Here is a 12,268-nt window from a genome sequence, read left to right as displayed (position 1 = left end):
TCTTTGTCCAAGGGGCACGGGTTCGATCCCTGACGTGGCCAGTTATTTGGTTTGGGACGCGGGTCAGTGGTGTGACTCTGTAAGGTTAGCCAGAGTTGACCCAGATCTAAATGGGTACCTGGAGAAACCTGGGGAAGGTAGACAGGAAGGGTGTGCGAAAGCACAGGATGATGCCCCTTCTCCATTGCATTTCCTGGCTGAAGGGGGACGAAATGGAGATCAGCACCGCCGGTTTGGACCTTAAGGGTCTAGTGCCGTCACACTTACTTATATTGTTAACAAAAGATGCAAATATATAAGTAACCAGTGAAATTTTCAATCAAGAATCAATTCAATCAATCAAGAATACTCAAGACGACTGGAACAGGTGGGGGGTGCATATTCCCCAAAAGTTTGTCACAGTTTTTTTTTTTTGAAAATACAGCTGCTTGAAGTGGAAAATTAAACGTATAAAATGTTTTTATCACTATTCTGCGCTCTAATCGCTTATGCCAATAAGGGGATCATTTCGTAACAAAATAACTAAGTTCACTTTCAGTTCTTTTTACTATTTTATTGCCTTTTGCTTCTGTGCTGTTGCAGAAGCTCCTCAGTTAATCGTAATGTTTTTACTTCCTTGGTGTGCTGTCGATGAAAGACGTGCCGACAGGGAGAAGTGTTTTGGTCACGTAACGGCGTGCCGACGGCACCATCGACATCGTGGCGTGATGCCGTACATCTCAGCTTAGTCAGCAATCAGGAAGAAAAGAAGAACGAAACGAAAGTTTCTTTCTTGAGGAAGAAAAGAGCAAGAAGAAACAGTTACGGATGGCACGAAACTCTATTCCAGCTTGGAATCACCCTTCCTGTTCCTTTTCTTTTCTTCATTTCACCTTTGCTAGCGGGTTACTGGATGGTGAAGGAGAGATGATTAGGGGCTCATTCGAAAACTAATGAAAAAGAAATAGTTACGGATGGAACAAAAACCTTATTCCAGCTTGGAATCACCCTTCCCGTGTGCTTTTTTTTCTTTTCTTCATTTCACCCTCGCTAGCGGGTTACTGGATGGTGATGGAGAGATGATTAAGGGCTCATTTGAAAACTAATGAAAAAGAAATAGTTCAGGATGGAACAAAAGCCTTATTCCAGCTTGGAATCACCCTTCCCGTGTGTTTTTTTTTTGTTTCTTCATTTTACCCTCGCTAGCGGGCTACTTGATGGTCTTGGAGAGATGATTAAGGGCTCATTCGAAATCAACGCCTTCAACGACATCTATATTATATACACAGCTATTGCAGCTGATTTTGCATATCTGCCCTCAATGAAATAAAGCTTCTGCATTACTTTGAGGTTATTTCAATATTGATTTCTAAATTATAATTATAGATTTTTAGCTGAGTTGCTTTTGAGGGATCTTCTATAGTTATTAACATAGGTCTTACTCTCTGTTTATTATCACCAGCGCCATCTTTTTTTCATATAGATTGGCACACCATCTATTGTGCTATCTTCATATAGCACTATCTTTGTTACCACCTGTGTATATGTTTCTTCTGAATAAGTAAAGTCCTGTTGACTGCATGGATCACTTGGGATCAAGCAGAAGAGAGGAGAGAATCTGCCGGAAGCGCCGTATTGGTACCTGCCGGTTGATTAGTCATAAATTACAGGGAACAGGTGAATAGGTCTCGACGCTTCTCTTGCTCCCGGTGATCTCTTGATCGTTATGTTTCTCTTGCTCCTGGTGTTGTTAGGGGATTTGAACGCGTTCGACTAATAGGTCAATGCGTTTTGTGATAGATCTTTCTATAAGCTCCACGATTGTGGACTGTTTTCAAAAATTAGGTGGCATTGGTGCATCAAAAGACCAAGACAGCCCCCCTCTTGGATCTGGCGTGAATTTGGTGGATAGCCAAACTCCCCTCCCTGTTCATTACTGACCAGAATTCACCGGACTCTTAATGGCAACCGCAGCACCAGCAACGCCTACCCTAAAGAAAACAGGAGTAAAACATAAGTTGCTTTGTGTGTCTTGCCACAAACATCTGACCTCAAACTACGTGGAATGTAGCGAATGTAAGGAATGGACTCACGCATTTTGTGCTGGAATTAGACTCACAAATAGTTATATTCCAGATCCTAAATGGACTTGTGTTGCGTGTTCCCCGAAAGGTGAACCAGAAGGAGCTGCTATGAAGAAGGACGTGCGGAAAACCAGGAGTGTAAAGAAAGCAGCGACCCAACCTACATGCCAATCAATTATATCCACCGCTAATGATGCAGTAATGGACAATTTGAATTCTGAAAACCCGCGTCAACCCACATCCGGTGTAACAACTCAAACTAAGGTAACTACTTTCTCAAATTGTTCAGGATTTGAAAATGGACGAGAAAAGCAGTCCGAAAAATTCGAAACTAGCACAGCAGTAACGAGGTGCTCTCTCTCCGAGACGCTAGTACCATCTACTGAGGAAAGTTGAATCACAGCGCTTGACCTTCACGGATTTGATAGGCGGCCGCACACGAAATTAACAAAAGCAAATCAGACGATAAATGTCTTTCCTGTCAGTGATTCAAATTTTGATTCGAGTTTTTCCCGTTTCTGGGAGAAAGAAATACTACGGCCGGCGACCCCGTTCGTGGAAAGCGGCAGAAGGGAAACTAAAAACGCTTACCTTGCCCACTCTAACACGTTTGAATGTCCAAGAGCCTCCCCTCTGGCAGCAAGTTCGATGTTGTGGGATGACGCAGGAACAACGCCCTACGAGGTTCTACAGGTCCGTTCAAGGAAATCGGCTTTAGCGGACGAAAACCGTCTCTTATCGTCCGTCATTCACCACCCACCAAAGTTCGATACTCAACTTGCGGAACCACCTTTCAAAACGGTGTCCCGGTCATAGCAAGCTTCAGCTGCTCTAGTCTTAATGTTGATACCTCCGTTCGTAACCCAGAAGACTCACTGGAATTTGCAATGATTAATGCTCTTACAGGAAGAATTGAGCAGCAGGATCAAACCATTCTCGATCAAAGGGCGCTGATAACGCACCTTTCTGCTTCCAACACGGTATACAAGCAACAAATACTTGAAATGACAGAAATACTTCTAAAGAACAATCAATCGCAACTTGAAAACCGATCATTGGTCCAGCCTGAAAAGAAGAATGCGAGTACGATGACTGATCCTCACGAGACTATTATTGTCCGAAATGTCCTGCGATTAGTCAGTCCGACTCCAGGAGCACCAGCAGCAGAAGAACCCAGAAACTCAGGCCAAGTTCCACTCAGAAATCCACTCAGAAATCAGAAGAAGGCACGAGAGGAGCAGAACAAGACAGATCAGTCATTGTACTCAGTCAACCTGTCAAAACATTCCAAAATACGCAAACTGAGTGCATTTATTATAAAAAAGGTCACTGCAGATGGGGCAACCAGTGTCGTTTCTCTCATCTCGTTGAGACTCCACCTGTTTGTGAACATCACTCCGCTCAAGATGGTTTCCAAAACGCCAAGTCAGCAAAATGCAAAAAACTGCATCCTGAAAAATGTAAGAGATTTGCGGACGGGCGTTGCATCAAAGGACAACGATGCAACTTCTTTCACCCAATCAAACCAACACTAAGCCACCAGAAAACGAGAACAGACACAGAACAAACAAGTTCAAAAAACGATATGCACCAGAATCATCACCCACTGACAGTCAACAACTACAATCACTTCCGGACTCGCGTTTTCTACAGCAGCGGGTTTTCTGGCATAGCAAACACCAACCACCAACCAGAATCATCAAAACCATGGACCTGCTTAAGACCCTCAACCGTCAACCAGAAGAGAGGAGGACCAGGAGAGAGAAGAACGAGTGGTACGAAAAACACAAAACCCAATCACCACCATCCAAATCGTATTTACCAAGAGCAAAGGACTTCCAGAACAAATCACACCCATACTTACCGACCTACCGTATCTCCCACCACTCTGCTAGAAACGCTGGTGTAGAAACAGAAAAACACGACCTGCTACAACGATCCATACTCGACCTTTGCCGCCTGAATCCACCACCTCCAAGTCTAACTACAACTCTACCACAAACAGCAAACGCTCCTTCATACCTACCAAGTGATAATGAACAGCAGTCCTGGATGACGTATTACAAGAAAGTCCCTCCGCCGGCACAGACAAGTAACTGTTACGCGGTAAGGACCCAAACTTCTGATCCTGTAAAAAGGAAATCAAGATTAAAGCGGAATCCAGAATTTCCCTCTATATTGGTGTCGAACGTCCGGTCAATAACAAACAAAATCGAGGAACTGGACATCTTAATGCGAGGTAAACAGATCGATGTGGCCTGTCTTACTGAAACTTGGCTTACAAATAGCAGTATACTCAGCCTCGATGGTTACAATACATACATATTACCTCGAAAGTCAGCAGACGAAAAAAAAGAAGAAATCAGCCACGGTGGAGGAGTTGGTCTTATCTGCCGAAACGATACGCCCAGCCGAATACTCGATTCTCCAATACCCAAGTCCCCAGAACTCGAAGTGCTATGGGTCTGGGTAAGACCGCGCTTCCTACCAAGGAGAGTGTCATCCTTAATCTTTGGAGTCGTCTACTACCCACCCAAAGCCCCATTCCGGAAGACTCTAGTCAATTACCTACAATACTCCGTCGACCACCTCCGGAGTAAATATCCCTTTGCCAGTATTGTGATATGCGGAGACTTCAATGATATTAAGCCTTCCTGGATAGAGTCCAGCCTATCACTGAAACAAGTGGTGAAGTCTCCAACCCGTGGCAGCAACCTACTTGACATGGTCTTCACTAACCTCGAACAGTACTACAACGAGCTAGTAATCACAGTAAGCATTGGCTTAAGTGATCACCTAACAGTGACCTGGAGACCGACGCATTCGTCACGGCGTTAGGTTATTGAACAAACAGTAACCTATCGACCGATCAGGGATGAACAAATCCTCACCTTCAAGGAAAAGCTAATATTGCAGAACTGTACCCATATTCACAGACTACCGTCCACTGACGACATGACAAAGGGCTTCTGAGACCAACTTCAGAAAATGTACGAAGAGCATTTTCCAGAAAAGAAACGGGTAGTAGGAAATGAAACGAAACCCTGGATCACGCCAGATATAAAAGAGCTTATCCTAAGGCGGGATAACTTGTAAAACTCTAACAGAGCAGAGTCCAACAAGTTGCGAAATATAATGGTGAGAAAGATAAAGTATGCAAGGAAGCAGCACGGCCGCTTGACTGTACAGAAGCTTCTATCTTCCGATTCTAAAAAGTTTCATAGCATGGTTCAGAACATTCTTGGCCGAAAGCAGAAAAACGCTGAACTAAGAAACGAAAAAGGGGAGAAACTTACCGCTAACGCGATTAACGAACACTTTGCTAAAATCTGTACAAAGTACCCTAGTATTACATCACTTCTAAACCTTTCAAGCATTACTTAAATCCCTGTCATTGAAGCAAAAACCATCCAGACCGCTTTTTTAAAACTGGACGCATCCAAGGCCTCATTTCCTGGAGAACTGCCGATTAAACTGATCAAAGCATGCAGCAACGAGCTTGCGGTACCGTTTACTGCCGTAGTAAACCAATGCCTGAGTGAGGGCACTTTCCCGACACGATTCAAAACTGCTGTGGTCATTCCTATACCGAAAACATCATCCGTCGAATCTGCAAATGACTTAAGACCCATTTCAAAGACATCGATTTTCTCAAAAGTCCTGGAAGGAATTGTCTTCAAAGGGCTTTTCGAAGATATCAGTGAAAATCTTGATCCTCGGCAGTACAGCTTTCTTCCAGGTCAGAGTTCTGTGTATTACCTGATCCGCCTCATCAGAAACATCCTGGAACATCTGGAGATTGACGGTGCTTGTATTGACTGCATCATCGCGGACTGCGTGAAAGCATTTGACTTACTCGACCACTCAGTTGTTATCGACGAAGCAACTTACCTTGGAGCAAGACAAATTGTCTTCCGAATGGTTGGCAGTTTCCTGACGAACCGCAAACAGAAAGTACAACTTCCTAATCGTGAAACGTCAAACATCAGGGAGCTGAGCTGTGGTGCAGCACAAGGGTCGAAGATAGGTCCTTTAGCCTTCTTTATTAGGATCAACAAACTTTTGCGCGAAATTATGGAAAGCTAAAAATTCGCTGACGATCTCTCCACCCTCTTCCTCAGACTTCTCTCACAGAGCATACAGCTAGACCCAATCCTAACAGTAATGCGAAAAATTGAGGATGAAGCAAACCAAGTGAAACTTACACTCAGCCAGGAAAAAAAAGTCTTATTTAGGGTTAATGTCCTTAAATGGCCAGTTCCAGACCCACAATGTGGTGGGCCGAAGGCTGTGAAAAGGGTGAAGATCATTGGTGTCCACCTGGATGCCGATCTGAAATGGAATACCCACGTATCGTCAATCGTCTCGAAGACCGCCTTCCTCCTAAGATCTTTTGCCTACCTTCGCTGCTTTGGGATGAAAACTGAGATCATGGTTGTATGCTACAAATGCTACATTAGACCGCTCACTGAATATGCCTGCCCAGTGTGGCACAGCGCATTGACCATAGATCAAAGCGACAAAATTGAAGGATTGCAGAAAAGGGCCTGCAAAATAATACTGGGGAGTATTATTAGAGAGAAGGCACACACTGGTCATGGACTTTGGTCGAAAAATCCTCGACTCTGAACACCGCGATCTACTTCCGGATTTTGAGGCGCGCCAAACTCAACATTCTACGTGGCTCAGAGAAATAACGAAAAACGCAGCAAAGCTGGAACGACCGCCAATCCACTCATCCGAGCGCTACCTGAAGTCATTTGGTCCATACTTCGTAAAACACACAATGGTGACCCAGAAAAATTGTAAATAAATCAAGTTTGAATAATTTAATTTTGTAAGTGTTTTTAAATTGTTTGACTTCCGCTGTTATTTTTGTTGTTAACAAGAATATTAAGGGAAAAATAAAGTGAATTTGAATTTGAAATCTAATGTTTACATATAGTTGCTTTATATTAATTGGGGTTGATAGCACTAGATAAATTGCCATATGGCATCTAAAATGGCACTTTTGGTGCCATGTCCAGAATGGGGTGGGGGGGGGGAGTATAAGAGGCTGGTTAGACCCTAATTAGAAGGTCCTTTTAAAGACTCTACGGTATAAGTATAAACTTGATTGAACAATTAGACATTATATTAGATGCAATAAAAAGTCTGTTTTATTAATACTTCAAATATTAAAGTTTTGTAGTATGGAAAATATCTTAAGCCATCTTAGCTCATTGCCATAGCGCTCAGGGAGTAATGGGGTGAAAACACCAGTGGAATCCCTGTTTCTGTTTTTTAAGTTTGTCAATGATAAAATTTCTTTCCTTCGATGCTAGACTTATTCCCCCCTCCCTCCTCAGAAAATTCTTCAATTATTCTAAGTTAGAGGCAGAATATGTGATTTAGAATATCTTATAGTATTTATTTGACTTTATATTTTTTTTCGTCTTTCTGGGAGTTGATTTGTCATAGGAGGGTAAGATAAAGTTTAACATTGGGGCTGGGGTAGTAATATCAATCTTGAAGGCAAATTTATCAGATGTTCCGGAGTTTAAAAAAAAACAAACAGATATTTCAAAATTTGATTCGGTATCATAGGGGTTGGAGAATGTTAGAAAAGCAACTGAGAGGGAGGATGATTGCCCTCCAGTGGCTTTCGATCTTTAAAAAGGACACAAGAACTTCCAGTTTTTAATCTTGTGATCTCCCTACCAAGTTTCTAAAATCACCCCTTCCATTTGAAGTCTTCGAAAAAAGTTTTTGGCACTATTCTGACCCGTTTTTGGACATAGTTTTGGAGGATGCAATGTTTTTTTTTTTAATTTTATTTCTGTGTTGGGGACCCCTTACCCCAAAGTTTTTTATAAGTTTCTGGCCAATCGAAAAATTCGGCACTTTTTGAGCTACTTTACTTTCAAAGGGACTAGTCCTTTGAGTAATTTTTTATATTAATCCCCTTGCCCCTAGGACTTATGGCTTTAAGTTTCATCTTAGGTAAGGTAAAAGTAGTTAATACGTCATCGGATTTTACAATCCCTACCGGCAATGTCAATGTACGTTTCATGGCCCTTCAGCCAAGAAGTGCAATGGAGGGTTGGGCCAGCCTTCCTGTGCTTTCGCACACCCTTCCTATTTAGCTTCCCCAGATTTTTTCAGGTACCCGTTTAGAGTTGTGTCGACTCTGGCTGAGCTTACAGAGTCACGCCACTGACCCCCGTTCAAACCAAATAATCAGTGACACTAGGACTCGAACCCCTGTTCTTATTGGTCATATTGATCAGGAAGAAAGCTTTTGTGGCTCAAGTGTTGATGATCGTTTTGAAAAAGAAAATAATCCCTGGAAGGTGTACGTCACGGGTGTCCCAAGATCCAACCCTCCTCCCCCTTTTTTCCATTATAAAATATACCTGTAAAGAATTGGCAGGAGAATAATTTACGGATTTTATCCAAGGGGTGTTCCGGGGCTATGCCATCCTTTGGTGTATTTTTTTTTATACATATTTTCAACCATTTTGAACAAAATGGGTGCTTCAAAATGTTCGTCAGACGTCCAAAGGCAAAGGGACCACAAATCAGAAAAGGTTCTATGGCAGGGGCAGATTGCATTCCAATCACTTTTAACTTAAAAAAAAAAAGAAGTAGAACTCTCAATCTCCGAGTGAATGAGCATCCTTTGAAGTTTCTATGACCTCAAGGGGGAGTGGAGCAAAGAGAGGGCTTTCCCCCTTATGCACAGAAAAAATTCAGCCCATTTTAGGGCTTAATGTTACTCGTTAGTTTCATATGGTGTAGACCAGAAATTACCTGGAAATCGAGAGCGACCTTTCCCCTCTCTACTAATTCTATATTTATCTGAAGGCTTAATGAAAAATAACATGTTATTGTATTGAGATGCACGTTTTGAGGCCTCTGCCCCCCGCCTACACAATGACCCGCCTCTTGTCCTTCATAACATCCTATGTACAATTAAAAATTTTCTTCGTTCTTTTTATTTGTCTTAGTTTCCCTTTGGCTTCTCAGTTTGTCCTATAGGGAGAATTTTCCAGGGTAGCTTTCCGGGGGAATAAGCCGGACCCCTTCTTATTCAGCCAGTCACGTTTGCGCAAACATAGATAATTGTTATACACTTTAATAGGCTTCGGCCTAAAATGAACAAAACCCAATGGAGGATGGGATTGGTTGCGGGGACTTGTGACGAAAGGGTTTGTGACGAAAAAATTTGAAATTGCTAAGAACTATAAATAAATTGGATCTGCCTCAGTGGAAGGGCTTGGAGGCTCTTCCTCACTTTTGAGGCCAAACTCGGGGCAGGGTGAGGGAGCTTCCGCATTCTTATTGATTACAAATTTAGCGTCTGCTATACTTTCTTCGAAATTAATTCTTACTCACTTTTGGTTAACCTAAAAAACTTCCACGTGGATTTTAAAATTATAAATAACATTGCAACTACCCGCAACGTCTCGAAAGTAAAATTTTGTGGAATTGTACTGTTCATCTGAAGAACTTGTGAATCTTACTGAAATAGACGAATCTGTTAAAAAACAAGTTGACGTACCTAATTTTAGCAAATGAACCTTTAAGAGCTAATAGGTCAAAGCTATTTTCAACTAAAACCTATGTATTACGTTCTGGAAGGACATAAAAGAGCACATCCAAGTGGTGGCAGCCTTTGCAAAGCCTTTCTTGGGCGGCCGACCACGAGCGAAACGACCGAGCGTGTCTTTCAATGACGGGTCGGGTTGTCTGCTAAAAGATTCTCAATTGCTCCAGTGGTAATCAACCAGCTGCAGTTCGTCTATGACAACCTCAAGCCGGTGCAGGATCAAGTCCAGCTAAAAAAAAATGATTAAACTGAAAGATTTTAAATTTTTTTCCTTTTTCTATCTAATATAAACCAAATTGCGTTCAGTATCTACACCAATTTCAGTAAAAAACCGTTTTCAGCAGCGAGCCAGTCGGGCTTGATGTCCATATTTTATTAAAAAATGCTTTTATCCCCCTATTCTATATCGTCTTGACGCTGGTCGATAGAATATTTATTGATCTAGGACTAGGACCAAGTAAGATCCGCATCAATATGCGGTTTTTCCCCTTTACTTTTGGCGTGAATCTTAAATTTTATTAGAAAACGTCCCGACGTCATGCGTCCAGGGTTGGCAAGGCCTAGAAGAATTTTTCGGAAAACAAAGCAGAAGTCGTGAAGAAAATTTTTTCACCTGTAGCAAGGACTTTATTTTAAAATTTTTAAATGTTATAAAACTTTCGAGTTTCCCCCTCAAAAGTACATCCCGAAAATGAAATCCCGAAAAGAGGTCCATTATGTGACATACATTCTTCTGAAAATGGGTTTCATAGAGTAGGATAACAGGTATCACGAAAACGCGGATACGGGTGGAAGCGAGCGCTACTGTTTCACGTTTTGTTATTATATAGTACATGTCCTTAGAGTTCCCAAAGGATTTAATCGACTTGAATAATTTGTTCAGATTAGAACGATACGTCAATTGTCGTGTTTTGAACAAGTGTGAAACTCCTTATTGATGGAAAAAATTGGCGTCGACCAGCAGCACGCTGCCGAAGAAAGATCGATGGCCCGCAAATTTTTTTTTGGTGGCACACCGAGGCGCAACGCCGTTTTCTTTTAAGCGCAGCTACACAGTGTCGAGCTCAACTTCTTTGATTTTATATTTTATCCTTTTACTTATTTAGTTATGTTTTAAATTCTTTCTTTCTCAGCCTCCAAAGTAATCAATTGCCAGTTTTTGCTAAATAAAATGCTATTTGTGAAATAAGTACCAACCATATTTGAATTTTGGACTTCTAAATTATAGTATAATTCCCCGATTTCCAATCAACACCTTTTTTATTTTCGTATCAACCTGATGGACCAGTCCATCAGTAATGGACTAATTCTTGGTTACAGGCTTATAATGCTTATTGGATGGGTTTCAACTTGAATTGTTTTTTTTCACAATAAATTTACAACTGCAAAAAATAACTGCAACATAGTATTCTCCGTAAGGCTCCATGACCTAGAAGTGACAACTTCTCAAGTGACATTTTCAATGTAATATTTTGAAAAGTCTAGGTCACTGTTGTTAGATACACGCTAGTTTGTCCCTCTATAATTTCTTATTGGTTAATAATTGTTTAGTTTTTAAAACCAAATCTAATGTTTATAGTAAATCGGTTGTTCTACAGATTCGTTTGGTGAATTACTAACATGTTACTTATTGTGTGTTACTTACATGACCACGAAAAAAAAAAGAATTGAATATCGCAAGGGGCTACAAAAAACATAGAAAAAAAAAACACAAGCACTGTTTAATGGTCAACACTTTAAGATAGTACATTCGCGTTGTTTTGGTAAAGATGAAGGATATGACGGTGAAAATCGGACTGTAAGTATTTTGTCCAAAGTTCGTGGCAAATTCGTGTTACCTGATTTCCATGGAAGTTAGATGGAACTAATTTAGACCGTACATAAGACGGTCTTGTACTTTTAGACTGACATAAGAAGTAAAGCAAGAGCCAAGGATAATTTTTAGATCCCTTTTTTTGTATGTCCTTAATTTTAGATATCTCTTCTTGGTGAGACATGAATACCAGACAGTAAAAGCGTATTCAAGAGGGGGAGGGGGGTCGAACATAAGAGCAATCAGTAGTTCCTTAACTATTCTCGGAATACAAATCTTTTACGTTGAAAAGGGATTTTGCAAAAGCTGGCAGACGTATCATTTTAAATGTCACGTATAATAATTTAAGGTCATTGTCTTGAAACTCCCCCCATTTACCCGTACCCCAGCCATTTAAACATTTGCCTCTCAATTACTTGGACTATCTGTCTTGGCTTTTCTCTGTCTACAATTATCCATGTCTTGATGCAACCTATGCAACCTACTGCAAAATACTTGATAACTTCAATTCAAAATAAACGGATCCTGTCCTATTAAATACATACCTGCTTTACAGATTCTTTGGTCCTCAGTTCTAAGTCACTGCAGTTGGTTCTATTGGTTTTATAGAAGGAAATTGGTTCGAGAATTTTTTTTTTCCTATTTAAAGCGAGCTAGTTAAGTTATCTGAAAATTTAAAACAATTTTGGTGATTGTTTACACTTTTGAAAACAATGAGAAGGGGGACTAATTTGGTTCCCTGGGATGCCAAAAAATAATACTACAGTTAGACTTATTCCTATTTGAAAGAGCAGTGGTAGT

At 41.1% G+C, this 12,268-nt stretch overlaps 1 protein-coding gene across 1 annotated transcript in view; it reads left to right on the top strand.

Annotated features, from left to right (window-relative positions):
* LOC148941145 (uncharacterized) overlaps positions 1 to 12,268 on the top strand; it is a 239,910-nt gene that overhangs the window by 55,032 nt on the left and 172,610 nt on the right. The gene's annotated exons all lie outside the window — the stretch shown is intronic.

The sequence above is a fragment of the Artemia sp. Qi Xiang Cuo genome, chromosome 18, assembly GCF_049724085.1.
Source record: "Artemia sp. Qi Xiang Cuo chromosome 18, ASM4972408v1, whole genome shotgun sequence".
NCBI classification, from domain to species: Eukaryota; Metazoa; Arthropoda; class Branchiopoda; order Anostraca; family Artemiidae; genus Artemia; species Artemia sp. Qi Xiang Cuo.
The sequence above is the reverse complement of the archived record's forward strand: the minus strand, read 5'-3'. Positions and strand labels throughout refer to the sequence as shown.